This window comes from Ricinus communis, chromosome 6 (assembly GCF_019578655.1).
Source record: "Ricinus communis isolate WT05 ecotype wild-type chromosome 6, ASM1957865v1, whole genome shotgun sequence".
NCBI lineage: Eukaryota > Viridiplantae > Streptophyta > Magnoliopsida > Malpighiales > Euphorbiaceae > Ricinus > Ricinus communis.
The window spans coordinates 20,796,477-20,805,146 of record NC_063261.1 but is presented as its reverse complement, the minus strand read 5'-3'; the positions used below and the strand labels follow the sequence as shown (position 1 = coordinate 20,805,146).

Genomic DNA, 8,670 nt, shown 5'->3' with positions numbered 1-8,670 from the left:
ACCCGCATGTGACCAACAACTTTGAGATAAAGTCAAATGTGATACAAATAGTTCAGAGTAGTATGCAATTTGGGGGACTGCCGAGCGAGGACCCAAACGCTCACATAGCCAACTTCTTGGAGATATGTGATACCTTCAAGATAAATGGAACGACTGATGATGCCATTCGTTGATTTTTTCCTTTTTCTTTTGAGGACCGAGCGAAGAGATGGTTGCAAATACCCTAGCCAATACTATTACGACATGGAGTTCTTTGGCTGAAAAATTCTTATATAAGTACTTTCTTTTTGCTAAAACTGCTAAATTATGAAATAACATATCTTCTTTTATGTAGTTTGATGATGAGAGTATGTATGATGCCTGGGAGAGGTACAAGGATTTGATTTGATGTTGCCCGCATCACGGATTACCAAAGTTATGAGTTGTGACTTTCTTATAGTGGTTTGAACCCTGGGCACTGTGCAGTAGATGCCGCAGCAGCAGTGGCCCTCGACTGAAGAAGACGGGAAAGGCAGCGAAATCGATAAAGGAGATGGCCATGAACATTACTAGCAATCCTCACAGGAGTTGGCCGATCGAAGGGAGTGGTCAACCGCTTTAGATTCCACACAGCCTTGGCGTACCAGAATGGAGCTCTAACACTAGCTAGAGAAATAGACCAACTCCATATGCTAGTTCATGCAGCACAAATAAGTCATGGTTCAAGTGGCCCACACTCACAGTGCAAACTGTCTTGGAGAGGTATGTTTGCTTCACCTTCCACTTCTTCTCCTTCTTCATCCTCTATTGTTTCTACTGACCATGAACAGGTAGACTATATGGGTAATGCACCTAGACAGTAGAACATCCATACAGCAACACATATAAGCCTGGTTGGCGCAATCATCCCAACTTCAGTTGGAGGAATAACAACGCCTAGGGACCACCCGGCTTTCAAAGATTGCATCAGCAATAGCCCCAGCCGCAAGCTGGTCCCTCCCAACTACCTCCATCTCAAGAGAAGCCCAATCTCGAGGAATTGGTGATGAAATTTGTGTCCTCTACCGATAATAGATTTCAACAGACAGACAACGGATTTAGGAATCAGCAGGCCTCCATTCAGAATTTGGAAAATCAGATTTCTAAGAAGTTGGCTGAGAGACAACTAGGGACACTCCCCCAAAGACTACGTAGTCTAACCCCGGCGCAGCACAAGGCTATCTCATGATCGTGTAGCGCTATCTAGTTCTTACTTGTAAAATATAATGATGATGTTATTATCAAGATAGCCCGCCAGAAGGAGCCAGAGCCTAAGGAGATAGAGCCTGTGAGAGCTGAGGAAAAGAAGAAGAGTCCAGTGAGAGAGTACCAGCCACCTATCCCATATCCTGCTCGACTAAGGCAGGAAAAGGTTGACCAGCAGTTTGGAAAGTTTCTAGACCTTTTTAAACAACTGCACATTAACCTCCCTTTTGTTGAGGCTATTTTTAAAGGAGATATTAAGCAAAAAGAGGAAACTAGAGGACTTGGGATTGGTGACCCTGAACGAGGAGTGCTCCGTCATTTTATAAAACAAGCTGCCTGTTAAGAGGCGTGATCCAGGGAGTTTCACTGTACGGTGTGTCATTGGTGAATTATCTATTAGTGGTGCTTTAGCTGACTTAGGAGCTAGTATTAACTTGATGCCCACTAGCTTGTTTGATAGACTTGGTTTGAGTGAGCCTGCTCATCCACTAGGATGAGCATTTAGTTAGCCGATAGGACTATTAAGATTCCTAGGGGTATAGTTGAGGATGTATTTGTTAAGGTAGACAAGTTCATATTTCCTGCTGATTTCGTTGTCGTGGATATGGAGGGTGAGAGTGTTGTGCCACTGATCTCAGGTAGAACTTTTCTTGCTACATCTAGGACCGTTATAGATGTTTGTAATGGGAAGCTCCAACTTAGGGTAGATGACGAGACTATCGCCTTTGACTTAGCAACTTCCATGAGACATTCCCTAGACCATGATGATACTGTATTTTCTATAGATATCTTGGATGATATTGTTGAGTCTCATATACAGGAGATTTTGCTTGATGATCCTTTACAGGTTGCATTGCAAGGAGAGGAGAAGGAGTTGTCCAACTAGCAAGTGTTGGAACAACTCGCTTGTGTGCTGGCTAGTGAGCCCAGCCGTTCTACTAACCCATTTGTTTCTCTTGACAGGTCAGATGTGCATAAGGTGAAACCTTCTATTGAGGACCCCATAGTCCTAGAGCTAAAGGAATTACCCAAGCACATGAGTTATGCCTACTTGGATGAGGCAAAGAGGTTGCCAGTTATTATTGCAGCAGACTTGACTCCTGAGGAGAGGAAGATGACGTTATCGTCTCTCAGGAAGTATCCTACAGCCTTCATATATAAAATTGCAGACATTCTTGGAATCAACCTCGATTTTTATTCGCACAAGATCTTGATGGAGGACAGTTTCAGGCCAGTGGTGAAGCCACAAAGATGACTTAACCCAAACATAAAGGAGGTGGTAAAAAAGGAGGTAATTAAACTTCTTAATTCAGGTTTGATTTATCCCATATCTGATAGCTCTTGGGTGAGTCTTCTACAGGTTGTGCCAAAGAAAGAAGGGATGACTGTGATAAGGAATGAAAAGGATGAGTTGATACCAACAAGGACGGTAACCGGTTTTTAGGTTTGCATCGATTACAAGAGGCTAAATGATACAACCCGGAAGGACCACTTTCCCCTTCCATTTATTAATCAGATGCTTGAGCGTCTATCGGGCCATATGTTTTACTATTTTCTTGATGATTTTTCAGGTTATTTTCAAATACCAATCACTCTAAGGACTAGAAGAAGACAACCTTTACTTGCCCTTATGGGACGTTCGCATACCGAAGCATGCCATTTGGTTTATGCAATGCACCTGCCACTTTTTATAAATGTATGATGGCTATCTTTTGTGATATGATTGAGTCTATGGAGGTTTTCATGGATGACTTCTCAATATCTGGTAACTCTTTCTCATACTGTTTGCCTAACTTAGAGCGCATGCTTGCATGATGTGTTGAGGCAAATTTGGTTCTTAATTGGGAAAAATGTCATTTTATGGTGAGAGAGGATATTGTGTTGGGGCATAAGATTTCACATGCGGAGATGGAGGTACATAGAGCTAAGGTAGAGACAATATCAAAATTGCCACCCTCTAGTTCTATTAAGGCTATAAGGAGCTTCCTTGGGCATGCTAGCTTTTATAGGAGATTCATTAAGGATTTTTCTAAGACAGCTAGGCCCCTTACTCAATTGCTTGTTAAGGATGTACCTTTTGTGTTTGATTCGGATTGCCTACAGGCTTTTGAGTTGTTAAAAAAGTTACTAATCACAGCTCCTATCATGGTTTCACTTGATTGGAGGCTACTCTTTGAACTTATATGTGATACTAGTGATTATGCAGTTGGAGTTGTTCTTGGACAGCGGGTTGAGAAGAAGTTACAGCCTATCTATTATGCTAGCAAGACGTTGACAAATGCCCAAAAGCACTATACCACTACTGAGAAGGAGTTGTTAGTTGTGGTTTATGCCTTCAACAAGTTCCATTTATACCTTGTGCTATCAAAGACCATCGTCTATATGCACCATTCGGCATTGAGGTACTTGTTCGGAAAGAATGATGCTAAACCAAGATTGATTGAATGGATTTTACTCTTGCAAGAGTTTGATATAGAAATCAAGGATAAAAAGGGCGCTGAAAACTTGGTAGCGGATCACTTATCGAGGTTGGAGAACCCAAGCTGGGTGGCACTTGATGAGAGAGCCATTGATGAGAGTTTCCCTGATGGGCATTTATGTTCATTGCAAGTATACACTGATTCTCCTTAGTTTTCGGATTATGGGAATTATTTGGTTGTGAGGATCCTACCAAAGGGTATGACATATTAGCAAAAGAAGAGAATCTTTACTGATTTGAAATACTACATTTGGGAAGACCCCTTTCTGTTTCGTGTTTGTGCAGATCAAGTGATTCAGTGATGTGCCATGAGGGACCAACTGGAGGCCATCAGGCGGCCAATCATACAACTAAGAAGGTGTTGGATGCGGGATTCTACTGGCCTACGATCTTTCAGGATGTGAGAGCCTTTGTCCAGGTTTGTGATGCATGTCAGCGGTCAGGTAACGGCGCAAGCTTTTCCCACTGATGATGCTAGGGTAGTTGCTAGGTTACTCAAGAAATTATTTGTTAGGTTTAGTACACCTAAAGCATTGATTAGTGACAAGGGGACCCATTTTTTAATACCCAACTAGGGAAAGTACTTAAACGCTGTGGGGTCACACACTGGTTCTTTACACCCTATCACCCACAAACTAGTGGGCAAGTAAAGGTAACTAATAGGGATTTAAAACGCATTCTAGAGAGAGCTGTGGGGACTAGTAGGAAGGATTGGACTGCTAAGTTAGATGAGGCATTGTGGGCTTTTAGAACAGCCTATAGGAATTCTATTGGTTTTACACCGTATAGGCTAATTTATGGTAAGACGTGTCATCTACTTGTTGAATTGGAACACAGGGCCCTTTGGGCTTTGAAATCATGCAGTTTTAGTGTTCATTCTACAGGTAAAGAAAGACAATGGCAGCTAGATGAGTTAGAGAAGTGGCGTCAGCAAGCTTCTGATAACTCCTTAATTTACAAAGCTAGGACAAAGAAGTGGCACGATCAATGACTGAAAGGCTCGAAAGAGTTCAAAGTTGGAGACAGGGTTCTCTTATATAACTCACGTCTTCGGTTGTTCCCAGGTAAGCTGAAGAAATGATGGTCAAGACCGTTCTTTGTCAAGCAAGTCTTTCCATATGGCACAGTAGAGCTGCATCATCTGGAGAAGGGAGGCTTCGAGTTAATAGGCATAGGCAGAAGCACTATCACGAGAACTCGTTAGAAATTGAGGAGCGAGTGAACATGGTGCTTTTCCCGCAAGAGTAGTCCGGTGTTGAGTCCAGCTAAAAGACTCAACCAAGAAGAAGCGCTTTTGGGAGGCATTCCCATATTTAGTTTTACATTTTTATCAGTTGTTTGCATGTCTGGTGGTAGTTAGAGCGCTTGCTTAATTACTAAACTTAATTTTTTGAAGTTAGGTTCTTAATCACTTAAGTCGGATTTTGGTGATTGGTGAATATTAGCTTCACTGATTGATACATTTTAACTTGACTTATAGCCTGAATGTGTATGTGTTGAATGCGAGCGGGGGAGTTGCGTCGATGTCGAACTCGAAAGTTCACGCGTCGAGAAGAAGGACAAGGAAAGGCTTGGATTTCAGTGGTTCACCACGGCTTCCGCGGGCATCATGACTTGATGTGCCAGCACTCACTGATATCGAGTCCGAACCCATGCTGAATGTGCATGTAGAAGAGTTTGGGAATGGTCATCCACCACGACTTCCGAAGGCACCACGGGCTGCAACACCAAGCCATGCTGATCAGCACGGCCATGCCCTTGCCTGTGCTGAATATGCACGTAGACAAGCTTGGAAATGGTTGTCCACCACCGCCCGGCCACAGAAGGCACCGCCACCGCAACACCGTCGCTAATCAACACGCCACGCCCGCCTGCGTTGAATATGCACGAGAAGGCTCTTCGCTTCAAAGACGCCGAGTCCAGTCCCGTCGACCCCGTGACTATAAATAAGGGCCATTTCCAATCTCTTACAAGTTTCCTTTACTAAGTTCTAAGGTGCTTTCCTTCTTTTTCTCAATTTTTCTTACTTGTCACGGCAAATTCAAGTAAGTTTCTTCACCCTTTGCCTTTTATTTGGTTAAGTTTGAGTTCTTTATGTATTTGTTTTTATTATTTAGGACATTTTAATATGCTCAAGTATTTTGATATGCAATTTTTGTTATCTTACATTCTTTGCATCACTTCTTTTAATTGTTAGTATTTTGTTCAATATCTATTACTTTCATTGGTTTTTTTATTTATTTACACTGCTCGAGTTTGATTTGGATAATAATTAGCTCATATTAGTTGTTGTATTTGTGTGATTTTAATAATGACATGCTAAGTGTGGGGTTCGGGAGTAGTAAAGTTAATTTATGATATTTTATTTTGATAAATTCATAGCATAAATTATCTTTATTTGGTGATTAATATTGTGGGCTGGAATGCCATTGGGCATTAGTTTTCTATAATTAGCTCATATTAGTTGTTGTATTTGTGTGATTTTAATAACGACATGCTAAGTGTGGGTTCGGGAGTAGTAAAGTTATTTATGATATTTTATTTTGATAAATTCATAGCATAAATTATCTTTATTTGGTGATTAATATTGTGGGCTGGAATGCCATTGGGCATTAGTTTTCTGCAGGAAATTAAGGCTTTAGTCTTAGTGTCAAGCCTAAAGTTTTCTGTTAATCAATTTCTAGCCATTATGCTACTAAATCTTCAGTGGAATTTGTGTTAACTTGATTATTTGTTCGATTACTAATGATTGATTGTATTAGGCAATATGAGGGATCGAGATCAAGCCCGTGGCCAACAACTACAACGTGCTGCTACTGGCAAGCACTTGTGTGGCGAGGGAACTTCCTCTTCTACTTCACCTTCACTTGGGCAACCACCGGCACCAGCACCCCCACCATAACAGCAGCTAGTCCGAGCAAGAAGAACAATAGTGCAAATCCACCCGCACCTGCTCGACATTGCTTATGGACATTTCAAAATGCTAATAACGAGAGCCGCTTCCAAGTCATGAAATGGAAGCAAGTAATGGTCAGACGATGGATTGATTTTATATCCTTGGAGAGAGTTGGATTGGTTCAGGATGTTCATGCACTATTTGACACACTGCCTTACGCACGCTTCTTTGACATCATTGAGTCTACCTACTGTGAGCTCACCATTGAATTTCTAAGCACCTTCTTCCTATAGCAACAGATCACAAACTGGCATCAGCCTGATGCAGTTTGCTTTAGACTTGAAGGAAGGGAGTTCTCAATGTCAGTTCTGCAATTTAGGATGCACTTGGGTTTATAGACTGAGCAGGAGATCTCAAGCGAGGAATATTAAGGATGCATCTATGTCCACCCTATCTCGTATGACACCATGTGGGATTCAATCATCCTCAGGCCAGAACCGTAATATCCCAGCAGGTCTAAGGCGTCTAGCCTTCCAGATCATCTCCGCTATCTTCATGCAGTTCTAGCTTACACTATTACAGGCCGAGGAGATAGTTTTGGAGCTGTCACACAGACCGATGTATTCATTCTTTGGGCTATGCAACACCGTAAGAAGCTTGACATGGGGTATTTGTTTGCTCGTCAAGTCTGTTCCTTCATAGTCGACACCTAGAAGAAAATGCATTACTGTTTTGGCCCATATGTCACTAGATTGGCCAAGAGATTGGATGTACTGGACGACTGTCTAGCTGAGCTTTCTTAGATTGGCGACATGACACCATTAGAGGTTAAACAGATGATCATCATGCAGATGATCATGGCCACTCAACACCAACATGGCATTGAGTACAGGCTCGTTAGTGCAATAGTCAGGGAGGCTAGAGAGGCAGCAGTTCGAGGAGCTCAAGACCCTATTGCTGAGATTCCATATATTAGAATTCCTAACCCAGCTAGAGTATTTATGCCTAGATCTGGAGCTTCCTCTTCTTACTCTACAGGGACATCGAGTGCTCAGATTAGTGCTTTGGCTGACCGACTAGATCGAGTTTGTGATTTACCGCAGTAGCACTATACTGAGTTTGTGCAGCACAAGAAGGAGTTTGGGCAGTTTCAAGATGAGACTGGGCATAGTTCCAGGGGTTAAATAATATGCTCTAGCAGCTTATGCATTGATTGGATATGCAAGCCACCCAGACGGACCTTATGGTGGAGCAGATACAAAAGATGGCAGATTCCATAGTACAATCTCAACGATTCATTAATGACATGGAGTTTGATTTAGCAGGTTGTTTCACGGATCCTGTGCCACCACCACCCCTCCTCACTTCCCTCACTCCTCACCCTCCAAACGTAGATCCGGCCGGTGAGGATGTGCTCAAACAGACTACCAAGGTGAAAGATTTGTGCTCTATTTCTTTTCCTTTTCCTTTTTATTTTCTTTCTTAATTTTTTATTCTATTTTCGTTTCTTTTGCATTTTTATTTTATTTTATTTTCTTTCCTTTTTCTTTCATCTTATGTTATTTTAGTTGAACACTTTGCCTTACCCTTATGCTATGTACATTTAATATGATCTTCACTCTTCTTATGTGCTAGCTGTGTTATATACCCACTTTTTCTAATACTAAGGGCTGTGTTATATTCAAGTGTGGGGTGGGAATCTATGGTTTTATTATCCTTTGATTGTATTTAATCGCATATGTTGTGTTTAGGTAATGATAATGGACTATTCTTAGGATGTTAGGACCTAGGTTCTTCATGTCATTTAAGCTAACTTTGTTCTTTTGTAATTAATTAATTCACACACTTGTAATTGATTGTCCCTCTTGATTTTTGTTCTTGGAAAGCAATTTCACTGTATTCAATATGTCACTTTGGCTGGGTTAAACCGATGTTGCTTAAGTTCTTTGCAAATTTTCAGCCTTTATCTTTGAACTTTGATTATGCCAATCTCTTATACAATTTATATGATTATTCAATTGATAAGTCTGGGAACTAATTGCAAATTTTAGCCACTTCAAACGTGAGTTTT

General features: G+C 41.4%; 1 non-coding gene across 1 annotated transcript; it reads right to left on the bottom strand.

Annotated features, from left to right (window-relative positions):
* Nucleotides 1-303: 303 nt before the first annotated feature.
* LOC112534797 lies at nucleotides 304-408 on the bottom strand. Its single transcript, XR_003079047.2, has one exon. It is a non-coding gene; the product is annotated as a small nucleolar RNA R71 (small nucleolar RNA).
* Nucleotides 409-8,670: the final 8,262 nt, after the last annotated feature.